General features: G+C 37.8%; 1 protein-coding gene across 2 annotated transcripts in view; it reads left to right on the plus strand.

Annotated features, from left to right (window-relative positions):
* Positions 1-14,477, plus strand: part of LOC149775729 (phosphorylase b kinase gamma catalytic chain, skeletal muscle/heart isoform-like) — a 108,366-nt gene that overhangs the window by 14,691 nt on the left and 79,198 nt on the right. The window contains exon 1 of one of the 2 annotated variants that reach the window (XM_089943966.1): positions 10,744-10,849. The exons of the other annotated variant lie outside the window; for it this stretch is intronic. The gene's annotated coding sequence lies outside the window, so the exon portion shown is untranslated. Of the gene's footprint in view, positions 1-10,743; positions 10,850-14,477 lie in introns of those variants that run through there. 2 annotated transcript variants of the gene reach the window in all.

Consider the following 14,477-nt stretch of genomic DNA (forward strand, 5'->3'; position numbering starts at 1 on the left):
TCATACATCCAGATGAAGAGTGGGCTTTCACCAAGAAAGATGTTGCCATTTTCCCACTGTAATCTAATGCAATGGTTGTTGTTTTATATTAAATGACAACTGTGGTGAATTGAAATACGACAAGTTGAAATATTATTTTAATAAACTTTTTATAATATTTCTTCATTGTAATAATCTGACATGAAGTTATGCAAAACCATTAGTAGAAAGTGAAATAATCCCACTTCTCCCTAATTTTGGCCATTCTCCTATTCTGGCTGGATAGGCAATTTCATTCAGTTATTAGGGTCCATCTGGGGTCATGCCTTAACATTAAATGCATCCATTTTCATCCAGATATTAGGGTCCATCCTGGAGCATGACTTCTGATTAAATGCACTCAAGAAGCATTTTGTGATTATGATGACTTCTGGTTAGGAAAAAGGTTCATTTGTGCCTTCAAACTAACACGTGTAACAGTTATGAATGGAATGAGGGATAATTTCTGTCAAATAATATTTACTTTCATTTGGCATATTTCAAAATAAAAATTCTGGTCTGCCAATGCAAATTGGGCTTGCCAGGTGGCCCCTAATTAACATAACAGAATCATCCATTACTGTTCATGCTTGATTCATTAAACATGTACCACACAAGCATAGAAGAAAGTTCATTACTGAGTTAGGTTTGTGTTCAAGTAATGAACTTCAGATCTGGATGCATCTTGTTAGTACCGCATCCTTCAAGCAAAGAAGGTATTCATTATATGCTGTACTAACATTGGTTAAGGAGCAGTTGGATTTATGACTACACACTACAGATTCTTTCATGCTGTTTTACATCCTAATGTACGCAGAAGACCTATCTGTCTACTGTTTATTCAATGTTAAACTTTCCATGTTAATGAATCTACACTCTACATTGCATTTTGTCATAGGTTACCCATAGGAATGAGTAGGCCCTAAGTACAGGTGGACAGCATGCTGCATATGTATCATGTTAATGAAAGCAATTATTGATGCATGGACTATGCTCAAAGCATACAACTTTTAGCCAGTAAAGTCTGGCTTGTAGGAATTGAGAAGGATAATAGATTCTAAAAATAACGATTTAAAACAATAATAATACAAATACATTTTCTGTTTTTACCGGTTCTTTATTGCATCTCTGCTTTGATATCATGGAGGAAACATAATTGTTTTGTTTTGTCTTTTATATGTTGTCACAGTATATATTATGTAGGTACTAATTAATAATAATAGTAACAATAATAACGATACAAATGTTTGAATTTAATGTTCTCGGTGAGTGCAAGATAAGCTATAAGTGACAGCCAGTATAACTTTTGGAGGATGACCCTGGGAAAACCCTAGTAAGAACCACCTACCGACTGGAAGCTACTGGTAGCTTTCTCACATACCCACATTGGCTGAGCCAGAGACTTGAACCCACGCAGAGAGAGGATTATTATTAATAATAATAATGATGATGACTGTTTGAAGATGAAGCTGATTTAGCCAGCTGACCAATCTTCCACTTGGCTTTGTACAGTTGCATGCATACAATGTCAGGTTTTTACAGGTTGTGGTGTAGACATCAAAGTCAGTAAAATCTCAATTGTGGATATACTTGTATAAAATATGTACCAGACATTAAAGATGAGTACATAAGGAATCGTACTAAGATTAGAAGTGATCCTATATAGGGCATCTCAGGTGAGTATATGAACGAACATTAAAAGTAGAGTAGAAATCAGAGAAATACCAAATCGTACAAAATAATTGTTTCTGTAGATGCTTCTTAAAACACTTGGAGAAGTCAGCTGACTGTCAACAGGGTGGAATTGAGTTCCTTAGCTTGGCTCCATAATAAGCAATGCTATAATTATAAAAATAAGAATTTGTTTTAGGTAAATTTAATGGTTGCTTGAGATGAATCTCAGTTCATACATATTTGCATTTTCCATGACTTAAATTCGCCTGCAAGATAACCAGGACCAGCCCATGTAAGGATTTGTAGACTTTTAAACCCTTTAAAGTTTTGTCTCTTAAAGCAGTGCAAATTCTGTCCCTTTTTTCTGTAAATTTAGTTAAGTCAGAGCCTCCTATTCTATCATTCTATCCCTGTATACAGACAGTTTGAAAGATGGAGATGAAGTTACAGCTACCGTAGCAACACCCGACGACACCATCTCCAAACAATTGCTGGATAAAGCCACACTACATTAAATTAAAATGGGGGGTTGGGGCAGGGGTATCATCTTTTTGGAGTCCCATTTCCACATTGAAAGCCTTACAGAATGTTAAATCTGACATACCATTAACATCCCAGTTATATGGGAAATAAGGGTAACTAAATGGCAGATTAAACAGCCATAGCTGCTCTGCAGTACCAGGTTACCAAAAGGTATATAGATATATAAATCAGCATGTTTATTCTAGAATTTCTATATTGTGAAGAAATAATAATCTCTATCAAGTTAGTTTGTTGACTTAACTCCTTATGAAATTGTATAATTATACTCTGTATGGAAGTATTGGTGAATAAATTGTGTGATAGGGAATGGTACAGTATCATGGGTTTAAACAAAACAGCTTGTGTATCTATTTGCTGAAGTGGACCCTATACAATGTCCTTGACTGAATGTTCAGATGTTCTTGTATCCTTTTTAAAAAATCCATGTTTTTGTTTATTCTCAGCTGAGATACATGAATATTCTCAATATTAGCTGCTTGTTGCTGTTTCTTAGCATTTACTGACTCCCAGTAATTAATGACACTTCATTTTCCCAGGTGTTTCATCTGTTTTTGGTAATCCCTGCAATTGGCACAATTATATCTATAAACTACTATATATATATATATATATATATATATATATATATATATATATATATATATATATATATATATATGAATGAGGACTTTGTATAAGCACCTAATCTTTCGAAGCTCTAAGCGCTTTACAACATTAGACAACACCTATAAGATAAAAAACATATAATGATATGATTACAAAAACAAACCCCATTTAATTAGAAAACATTAAAAAACATGCTGAGAATATTTAAGGTAGGAAACATTATTAGGTCTTTAAGTTTGTTCTTGCAGTCGAAATAAGTGAGTTTTGAGAGCCCTCTTGAATGTGATCACTGTATCTTTGTGTCTGAGTTCAGTGGGCATTCATTCCACGTTGCTGGGCCCTGGTATGCAAAAGAATGCTGTCCATATGACTTTGTTTTCATACTTGGAATAATGAGTATACGATTGTCAGAAGAGGAGTGTAAGTATCTTGCTGGTGTGTACACATGGGTGAGGTCGGATAGGTATGTTGGACTAGACTCCGACAGTGAAACATAGCACAGAGAACAAATTTTGTGTTTGATTCTGGATTGAATGGATAGCCAGTGTAGGGTACAGAGCAGCGGAGACGTGTGCTCTGATCATGGTACTCTAAGTATGATCCAAGCAGCTGTGTTTTGAACTTTTTGAAGTTTCTGGAGCAGATATTGAGATGAATCAGACAGAATTGAGTTACAATAGTCCAGTCTTGAAAGTACTAATGAACATACAAGTGTTTTGGTGGCATCAGCTGAAAGATATTTGCGAATTGAGCTGATGCATCTCAGCTCAAGATATGCAGCCTTGCATATGTTCATGACATGTTGGTGCAATGTGAGAGTACTGTCCAGAGTAACACCTAGGTTTCGTACTGATTATGTGAATTTAATGTTGGTGTTGCTGATATTTATTGTTTGAGGTAAAGGATGTGAATGAGAAAGTCTTTGTGTTGTGATCAGAATGGCCTCAGTTTTATCATCATTCATCTGCAGCTTGTTACATGTCATCCATGATTTCACATCAGAAATGCACCTCTCAACACCTTGGATGGTAGCATCAACTTCAGTTGGGTGGCTAGATTAGAGTCATCAGAGTACAATTGGTGAGACAATGGATGATGATCTATGACACTTGAGAGAGACTGAGTGTACAGAATGAAGAGAACAGGTCCAAGAAACACCACAACATAGATCAACTGGGCTGGAGTGTATTCCATTTGCAGATACAATTTGTGTCCTGTTGACCAAGTAGGACTTGAACCACAGTAAGGCTGCATCATGAATGCCAAATACATGCTGGAGACGGTGAAGTAATATATCATGGTCTATTGTGTCAAATGCTGCAGACAAATCAAGGAGGGTGAGGACTAATCTTTCCGCTATCCAATGCAGAGAGAATGTCATTATATATATATATATATATATATATATATATATATATATATATATAATTTACCTATTTGGTCTGTGTAGTACATGAATGAATATGAAATATGTGAGAAAGAAAATAAACAAGCCAAAAATGTATCACTGCTAATAAATAGCACAGTAATGTAAAAACAAGACAGTGAATCCATAAATATGGCACATTTGACTTAGGACAGAGAATTTTTAAAGTGAGAAGAAATGCCAGACCCAACACTTATGTTGCATTTAGAACACTTGCGGCAAAATATGTGGAATCAAAGTTCAGCACACAAACTTTGAAACATGAAGCATTATATTATCGCAGAAAAGTAGTAGTACTTTGCCTATCTGGTATAGGAGACAAGTATACCTGACTCAATCAAGCATACCTACTTAAGGTGAATCGAAGGGAATGCATGCAGTGCAAATGTCCACAGACAGTGGGACACATCCTTATAGAATTTATCTTCCATCATGTTAAAGCGAAGCATTAAGATGTGCGTGAAGAAACTGTATGATGGTGTAGCCCAACCACTTAATAATTATTATTGGACTTTTTCTAGTGATGCAGTGTAAATATAAATAAATTGGCACCTTGTGTTTTAATAAATTTTGAATGTTACCTCCTTACAATTTACAGTTTTATCTTCTACTTAATGTTTACTGTTTTTCGGAAGATTTATTTTTGTAATTTTTTTTTTGCATTTCATTGTTACATTTTCATTTTTCTTGGACCGCTCCAGTGGCCTAGTGGTTAGAGCGTCTGCCTACAATGTGGGAGGTTGCGGGTTTGAACCCCGGCCAAGTCATACCAATGACTTATAAAATGGCACTGACAGCTGCCACACTAGGCACTCAGCATTAAGAGGTTAGTGTTAAAACTGGTCAGCCTGGTGTCAGGATAATGTGACTGGGTGGGACATCATAGTACTTGTTTGCGGCACGATTCCTCTGTGCTAGACATCACTCTAAACTGCCACACTGCAGACATCAAAGCGATATGACTGAAAAATCATTAAAGCTACGTCAAAAATCCAAATCACACACACATACGCACACAAATATTTTTCTATCTTTACGTTTAGTTGTCCCTATATAACCATTATTGTGCTGATGTGCCATAAAATACTATTACATGCATAACTCAGTGTTGTATACTAGATTCCATTGGCAAAGGCAAGGAACACTTTGTCCGCCACCATCAAAGTTTGGAGAAGACATTTTAGGCGACAAAGGAAAACAATAGTACATAGTGTACTCATAGTGATATATAAATGAGATAATCTCCTGAAGTTAAGACCACGTTTAGTTTTCATATTCAGTCTCTTTAAATATCACTGATCATTGATGAAGTTCTGAAATCCTTCATAGTAAATTGCCGTGGTCTAGGCATCATGAAATAAATATCATCTGACTCCCTTTCCTTGGCCTCACTGTCAAATGCGGATGTTTATTTAGAGAAGGAGCTTGGGTTTTGTAAGTAACACTTTGATCATACAATTTGTAAAATTTATTCAAGGTTGCGGCTGAACACGTTAGTTGTGCGGTAAGATCAAATAACACCACTCTTTTACTTGACACCACACACGCGGCTCAGTGAAAGATTTCTCACGTTTGAAAACAAGCTATGCTATTCAATTCAGTTATTTACTGGAAGAGGCAGACCTTCTTGGTTCTGAAACGCTGCATTTATTTGCGGCTCAAAAGGACATCTTAGCAAACCAAGGTTTTGATATGTAAGTGTATCTATACCTTGGCAGGTCAATAAGATGTTTTAGTGCTTTGCACTAGCGATATTGTTTGGTTTCAAGAGTTTCCTCTCTTAGTATGTAATGCCAACCAAGCAGTAACGTGTAACAGCATCGTCCGAAAATGGTGGAGGCAATTTAAATCAAAAGGATACTTTGCAAGTTTGATACGTAATGTCTGACTACATACCAGAAAGAAACCATTGTAGGTGTATTTGAGGAAAATGATGTATTTACGCAAACACAGACCGGCAGTAGAAAATCGCTTATGTACGAGTCCAGTCCAGTTGTGTGCACCTCATGTCTTAATTATGGAGGAACAGTGTCCAAATTTGAAGTACTTGATCATGATTAGATGCAGTAGCTTGTCAATGCATCCAGTGAATTTCACAGGCCCGAAGCACTGAAATATCTGATTGACCCGCCAAGGTGTAAATTAGGCTAACATATCGGAACATTGGCTTTGGAAGACGTCAGAAGGACTGTAAACTTAAAAACAGAGTGAGTGATGCCTTTGCACCACCGAAAACTTTTATACGGTACACGGGTAGCTTGTGGCACATTTTAAAACCCAGGTTATTATCAACGGACGGGTACCCGAGTATCCGATACCCGCTGGCATCTTTTCCATTGATAGTGCCAGTAGATACATTTATTAACATCCACTTACACCAAAGACTATGTCAGTATGGTAATCTGTGCGTATTTATTCAAATTAAGTAAAATATTAACTGGTGTTCAAAAAGTAAATACTAGAACAGTTTAACCAGTCTATTTAGTCCTGACTGTTGAATGTTGTGCATCTCCAGTATCATCGAAAAACTTCCAGACGATAATTATTGATCGCGATGTACTTTTAAAATGGTTCCCTGGTACTAAACTGGGTTAAGAAAAGAGCAAGTCGGGCCTATCATAATAAATAATAGGGTTTTATGATTTTGTTTTCAGCCGACGCGCTATTTTCGTTGTGACATCACAGCACGCGACATTTAGTCAGGTTTGTACTTGGTCACACCTTTTAGGTTTGCTTCGTCTAATAATGTCAACGATATTTAACATTGACTTTGCCATATGTATTTTTGGGGCGTGGGTGGATTTATAAGTACTATCTTCGAGAAGGAATGTGGATGTTTGTGGATTCAGATAAAGTTATCACTTGCCATTTAAATGTATCTGTAATAGAAATCTAACAAATTACACTCGCTACTAAAGAGGCGGTTCTGAACACATGCATAACCTGTATGACTTTTAATGAAAAGCAATTTTTTTTATGTTGACGAGAAAGCTGCCAACAGGGCCAATATTTTGGGGACACGTGCCAAAAGAAATTGTAAGCGGGAGCGATGCATATAAAAAATTTTTTACTACAGTTATTTGTGGTCAAGTCTAAGTCCATGGTAGCATATACGACTGGTTAGAGCTTTAAATATGATCTTGTGTAATTTCTAAATACCAGAATGCTTTATTGCTTGAATGATTTAAAAAATTTGATTGAGAATCTTCTAGTTTTTTTCTCCTTAATTTCATAGTTTTATAGGGGTAGTGTTTTCCATGTCCGTTCTAACCTCCCATCATATATTTCCTGTTGGTCAGCTTGTTTTTCCTTTCTTCCCATTACCGGTTTCATGAGTTGTTACTTCCGCCCCGAAATCGATGTAATCTCGTCTAATGTCAAGATTCTTTTATATATTGTTATATTTAATTTCTTTTGGGCTTTTGCGGGCTTTAAAAATAAAGCCTTATAAAGTTGTAATGTATTAATAATCTTATGTTAATCTATTTTATGGTGAATATACGTCGTTCTTTCTCCGCTCGCCCTCCTACTTGCCTATTACATTTGTCCACGTACGTGTGTGTGTGTGTGTGTGTGTATCTATATATCCTGTTTTGCTTTTCATCATCAGTGGTCCATATGGTAGGAGTGTTGTTTCTTCCTTCGGATCCCACGTCGGATGCGGGAGGTCGCAGGTTCGGACCCCGACCGAGTGATACCAAAGACAAAAAAAAAAATGGTACTAACAGCTCCCTAGTTAGGCGCTCCGCATTAAGGGGTTAGTGTTAGGACTGGTTGGCCTGGTGTCAGAATAATGTGACTGGGTGGGTAATGATGCTACATGTCTGCGGCATGATTCCCCAGTGCTAGAGCTCACTATAAACTGCCACAATGCAAACGTCGCAACAATTTGACTGAAAAATTGTAAGTTTCGTTATAAATCCTACGGTAGGTAATCACACACACACACACAGACACTCTCTCTTCCTTCTGGTCATCTTTGCTAGCCAAGGTTTCTATATGATAACCCTGTTTACACCTTCGCGGGTCGAACAGATATACCGCTGATTTATCCTAGCGACATCTATTGGATTTCCTGAGTTGCCTCCCTTAGTATGTAATGCCAACTAACCAATAACGTAGTGCATTGTACATCAGCCGAAAATTGTGGTGGCAATTGACCAAAACAGGATACATTGCAAGTTTAACATCGAACGTATGACTACGTACCAGAGGGGAGCCATTTCATGTCTATCAGTAGATGACGATGGACGATTTCAGAAATGTATTAGACACTGAGGATCATTTATTAGACTTTGTACCAGAAGACGGTGAAATTTATTGGTTACTGTGTATTACAAAAAGGGGACTTAGCTAATATTGTTTATTAGTAACACATGTGAAATCATATGGAAGTAACATATAATGGAATACTGTGAAACGAATCATTCTAAACTGTTTTCATACTGGTGTGTGGACTAGAACTCATGGACTTACCTAAAATTTAAATGGATTAAAAAATGACTAATTTGATTTTACTACATGACGATGGACAAATTGTAAAATATCCGTCTCGGTTGCTAACGGTCGCGGATTCGACATCTTTGCTAGCCAAGGTTTTGATAACTTTGCCTGCACCTTGACGGATCGAACAGCTATATAGGTGCTTTTTCCTAGCGACATCTATTGGATTTCATGTGTTGCCTCTCTTAGTATGTAATTCCAACTGACCAATAGCATGTTGCATTGTACATCGGCCGAAAACGGTGGTGACAATTGACCTCAAAAAGATACTTTAAGTTTAACATCGAAACTATGTCTATGTACCAGAGGGAAGCCATTACGGGTCTATTTGAGTGAAAGGTATTTGTGCAAAACGGATCGGCAGTGGGAAATTGCTTATTTATGAGGTCATTCATGGTGTCTGCCCCCTTGCCTCGATCATGTAGGAACAGCGTTCGAATTTGAGGAAGTTAATTCTGATTGTATGCGCCGGCTTGCCGCCGCATCCGATCACATTAACAGATCAGAAGCACAGAAATATCTGCTCGATACCCCAAGGTGTAAATATGGCCGTCACATCGGAACCTTGGCTAGTGAAGATCTAGACCAGTAAGTTGTTCTCCACCTTTTCTTTTTTTTTTGACTGGCGGCAGACGCCAGTCAAAAAAAACAAAAAAAAACAAAGGTGGAGAACAACTTGCTGGTCTAGTGAAGATCCCTTTAGGTATAGTAGTCTCTTTTTATTACTGTGGTTTAGACGGACAGGTGGATTGATGGAGGAAAACAATGATTCTAAACCGGGGAACGGTGGAGTCGGAATCTTGGGGTTGACTTCACCAAAGACTTGATGTATCTCGGTCCTGTTGGTGACGTTTCTTCCCATGGTTTGCTTGAGCAGCGTCAATAATAAGCAGTTATACTCAAAAATTGCTGAGTGGCGCACATGCCGATTGGCGACGTTAATTCAAAACAGACAAACTAGTTTCAGTCTGATTAGAATCAGATCTCCACTGGCCTGCGTGAAGATCTGACAGCGACCGTTAAAGGGTCTTGTTCTGGTGACCCATTCTATTACGGTTAATTTACCATAATTGCTAATTTTATCAGCCAATCAGATGAAGTCTTATATCTACGTTTGGGAGACTGGGCAGTATGACTGATAAGTATCAATGTGTGCTGAACGATTTGACTTTCAAATTTCTGAAAGCTGCATTTTCATTATTTAATTCAAGGTCAGCAGAACATGACCCCTTAGCGGTTGCTGTCAGATCTTCACCAAGAACACCGGAAATCTTATTTAATCAGATTTACTAGTTTAGGTCTCGTATTTGATCCTTGCATCCATGGCTGCTATTAGTTCTCCCAATAATGTGCGGGTATATTAGAGATGTCCACCGACCGGCATTGGGCCTGCCTTCCTCGATTTATGTCATGTTGGTGTCGAAAAATTTTCTAGTTGTGTTTTTTTTTAATAATGTTAGGTCACACAAATCTCTTTTGGTAATAGATTGTTCTTGCATTCTTTCACTAGAACGTTTCAGCAGTGCATGTATACAGTGGTTGTTTTCATGGACTGATATCTCCCATGGAAGTTGAATTTTACTCACTCGGGGTACACAGTTTTTGATTTGTAAGTTTCATTATTTTCTAAAGGTTCTTGTCCAGCCATGAAATTACAGTTTTGCCTTATATTTTTAGGTAGGTTGCTATAATGCGGTGGTGACTATCAAAGGCATGTTTCATCGGGCAGAATATATATATATATATATATATATATATATATATATATATATATATACTTACACGTGACAGACAATTGTTTTAAACTGGAATGATCAGGGTTACTATGCAGGATTGTTTGAGGTGTTCCAGTTGAGACTGACCTACTGACCTATTCAGTGCATTTTAAATGTTTTGTAACTAATATGTGCAGGGACGTTGATTGTTATGATCTCAGAGCGTATCACTTAGGATGTACATGAGAACAGAGCTAGTTATTGAAACAATCATCATCTGTTCAAGAAATACGGTGGTCTAGTGTTTTGGTTGGATAAGAACGTGTGGTGTAGTTGACGTGTGCTATAGCTGGAAGGGCTTGAGGTAAATTCTGTTTATATCGGTCAGAACAAGTCATTTAATGATTAATGCTAGAAACTAACAAGTTTTGATTTTACTCGTTTTAATTATTTTATGTCTTGAAGTTTTTAAATTAATAAGGACAGTTGTTGGTTGTTGTTTAACAGATCATCAATTAGATGATAGTTTGCATAAATTTTGTATCTTCTGTCACTATTTCAACCTAAAATTAAATTAAGTCTTCCTCGCCATAACTTCGAAAATGCGTTATATTAACGGTCGTTAAACATTTAACATTGCAACGGTTCCAAATGCCTTAAACTTGTAATGTTTTTATCGCCATTTCCTTTGATTACAAATAGATGCACATTGCTATCATACAGTTGTTGTCACCATTTGCGACTCTGGCCATTGATATGGCCAACAGAGACATGGATGGACGTACAATTAAGAACAAAGTACATGTCTGTATGGTAGTCTATGCTTATTCAAATTAAATAAAATATTAACTGTTTTTCTAAAAGTTAATACTTGAATAGTTTAACCTAAAATAGTTTAGCTAAAGTCTATTCAGTTTTGACTGTCGAATACTCTACATCTCAAATATCACCGGAAGTCGGTCAGACGAAAATTACTGATTGCTATGGACTTGTACATTCGTTGCCAGGAACTAAACTGGATCAAGAGGACGTCGAGCAAAAACTAACAAATAACAGGGTAGTACGAATTAATTTATTAACTAGGCCGCTAGATCAGCACCGCACCTGACCGCTCCGGTGGCCTAGTGGTTAGAGCGTTCGCTTCGGATGCGGGAGGTCGTGAGTCGATCCCCGGCTGAGTCATACCAAAGACTTACAAAAATGGTACTGACAGCTTCCTCGCTTGGTGCTCAGCATTAAGAGGTTAGTGTTAGGACTGGTCGACCTGGTGTCAGGATAATGTGACTGGGTGGGACATCATGCTATATGTCTGCGACATGATGCCTCAGTGTTAGGCATCACTGTAAACTGCCACACTGCAGACATCGTTGCTGTTGTTGATGATGTTGTGGGGTTTAACGCCATTTTTCAGCACACGATAGGCTATGCATGTCGGCCAGTATTAATGGTGGAGGAAGAACCCGGGAAAACCCCGGAAAGAACCACCGACCCACGAGAAGCTACTGGCAAGCTTTCTCACATACCCACGTTGGCCGAATCCTAGACTTGAACCTACGCAGAGAGAGGTGAGATGGCAGTGATCCGTAACGGAGAGCGCTTTAGACCACTCGGGGCCCCTGCAGATGTCGTAGCGATATGACTGAAAAATTGGTAAAGGTACGTTAAAAATCCAGATTACACGCATTCAACCTCACACCTGACTGAGTCAATACAAGTTTGGGGTTCGATTTATTGGACTAGTTTTCATCACCTGTGCCACTTTCATTGTGACATCACAGCGCGCTATATTCAATCCGGTTTGTCAGCGTCACTTTGAGTTTGACCTAGTCCAAAAACGTTTACGTTATTTAGCATTGACTTTGCTGTATGTATTTCGCGCCGTATGTATTTGGCTGGGCGTGTATGATCTTCAGAATGAATATGGAACACTTGTCATTTAAAGGTATGTGTATTCAAATTTTAAAGAATGGCACTCGTTACTAATGTGTCGGCTCTGAATACCTACATGACCTGTATGACTAATAATGAAAAACTGCAGGGGTGGGTGGGTGGTGGTATATTTTTCGATTTTTTTTTCTGACGGAAAAGGGGACCCACGGTGTCAGGTTATGAGGGATACAGGACAAAAATATTGCGAATCAGTGCTGAAAGTGCAGCACTGGATAATGTTATTTTTTTACTGCAATAAAAGATGTTATTTGTGGTCAACTCCATGTCCATCCCAGCATATATGGCTCATTGTTTAAACTATATAATAAAATGTTGATTCAGGATCTTCTAGTTTTGATTTCCTAAGCTATCACCTTTTTGTTTTGACTCGTCGTTTCCAGGTCCATTCGCTTCTCCCATCAGGCAGTCTGCTTGCCTTTCCTTTCTCCCCATTACCAGTTTCATGAGTTGTGTGGCCTCCGCATCGAGATCTAATTAGTTTCGTCTAATATTAAATTATCCTTTTTATATTTATATATTATTGTATTTTGTTTATTTTAAATTCTTGCTGGCCTTAAAGATAAAATACTTACGAAGTTATCATTTATTATATTTAATCTATTTTATGGTGAGTATATGTCTTTCTTTCTCAGCTTTCTCCCTCATACTTGCCTGTTATATTTATATTAGTAAGTTGTTCGTGGATCATCTGATATTTCCTCATAATCTGTAATAGTCTGTCCTGCTTTGATATTTCCCTCACGTTATGTTTTCCTTTTCTGTGTTTTCTGGTTTCCCTACTGTGTATGGAAAATACACCCATTATACAAAGGTATCACAAGAAAGCCGTGCGTAAAAAAAGGTCCATATTTTGTTTTGCTTCTATATCGATTTCGATGATTCATGTCATGTTAGTACGGGGTATAACCTGTGCGTTCCCATTCTCTATCCATGTACTTGTGTTCCAAATTTTGGTCGCAGCCTTTCAGTTGTTGCTTCAGCTGGGATTTGTATGGGAAGCTCCAGTTGGGATTTGTATGGGAAGCTCGGAGATCTTGATTTCTTCAATTTTGGCTTTATCTTTCTCGTTATCGGTACTGGTTCAGGTATCGTTAGTGTCTTTCCTTTCATCGTTGATCCGTACGGTAGGATTGTCCTGTCTTCCTTCGGTCATAGTAGTCCGTCTTTATTGCTATTGTTAGGCGGACGGACGGGTGGATGAAGAAAGACAATGAGTCGGGCCCTGGGAATGGTGGAATCGGAATCTTTGAGGCTCCCCTTTCTACCTAAAGCTTGACGGATGTTGGTCCTGTTGGCGACCTTTCTTCTCGTGGTTTGTTTGGGCGGCGTTAATAATAAGCGGTTATTACGCACAAATGAGTGCGCAAACGCGTACAAATTAAAGGGTCGCATATGCCGATAGGCGTTAAACAAGTTCTTAATTCAGAACTATAGTTTAGGGCTCGTATTTGGTCTATTAGACTGCTTGCATCCATGGATGCTAATAGTTCCTCCATTGTAGGTCTTTTCTTTGAGGGTGTATCCGTGAGGTCAATCCCTCGAGTCCACTGAATGGCGTTGGGCCACAACTGTTGTGCCTACTCGATTTCTGTCATGGTGATGTTGATCAGTAGCTCCATTATTGCCATTTTTGAATAATGTTAGGTCACATAAAACTGTTTTCGTAATAATTCTTTGTTGTATTCTTTCCCTAGAAAGTTTCAGCAGTGAATACGTCTTTTTCACGGACTGATAGGTACTCGCGCTGAAGCTAAGTTTACTCACTCAGTATAAACATGTATTAGTGTTAGGGTTGTAAGTTCCATTGTTTTCTAAATTGTATAGTCCAGCCATCTAATTATACAATCAGTCGTACCATACGTTTTTAAGTAGACTTACGATCAGTTTGCCTGGATTCGTCATTGCTATCATGCGGTTGTGACTATCAAGGGCATGCTGATTCAGATTCGAATAATGCCGCACAGTAAGATGATCATTCAAGTTAAACACAAGTTTATATTATATATATATATATATATATATATATATATATATATATATAT

The sequence above is a fragment of the Sinohyriopsis cumingii genome, chromosome 19 (genome assembly GCF_028554795.1).
Source record: "Sinohyriopsis cumingii isolate HCF-2022 chromosome 19, ASM2855479v2, whole genome shotgun sequence".
In the NCBI taxonomy this organism is placed as follows: Eukaryota; Metazoa; Mollusca; class Bivalvia; order Unionida; family Unionidae; genus Sinohyriopsis; species Sinohyriopsis cumingii.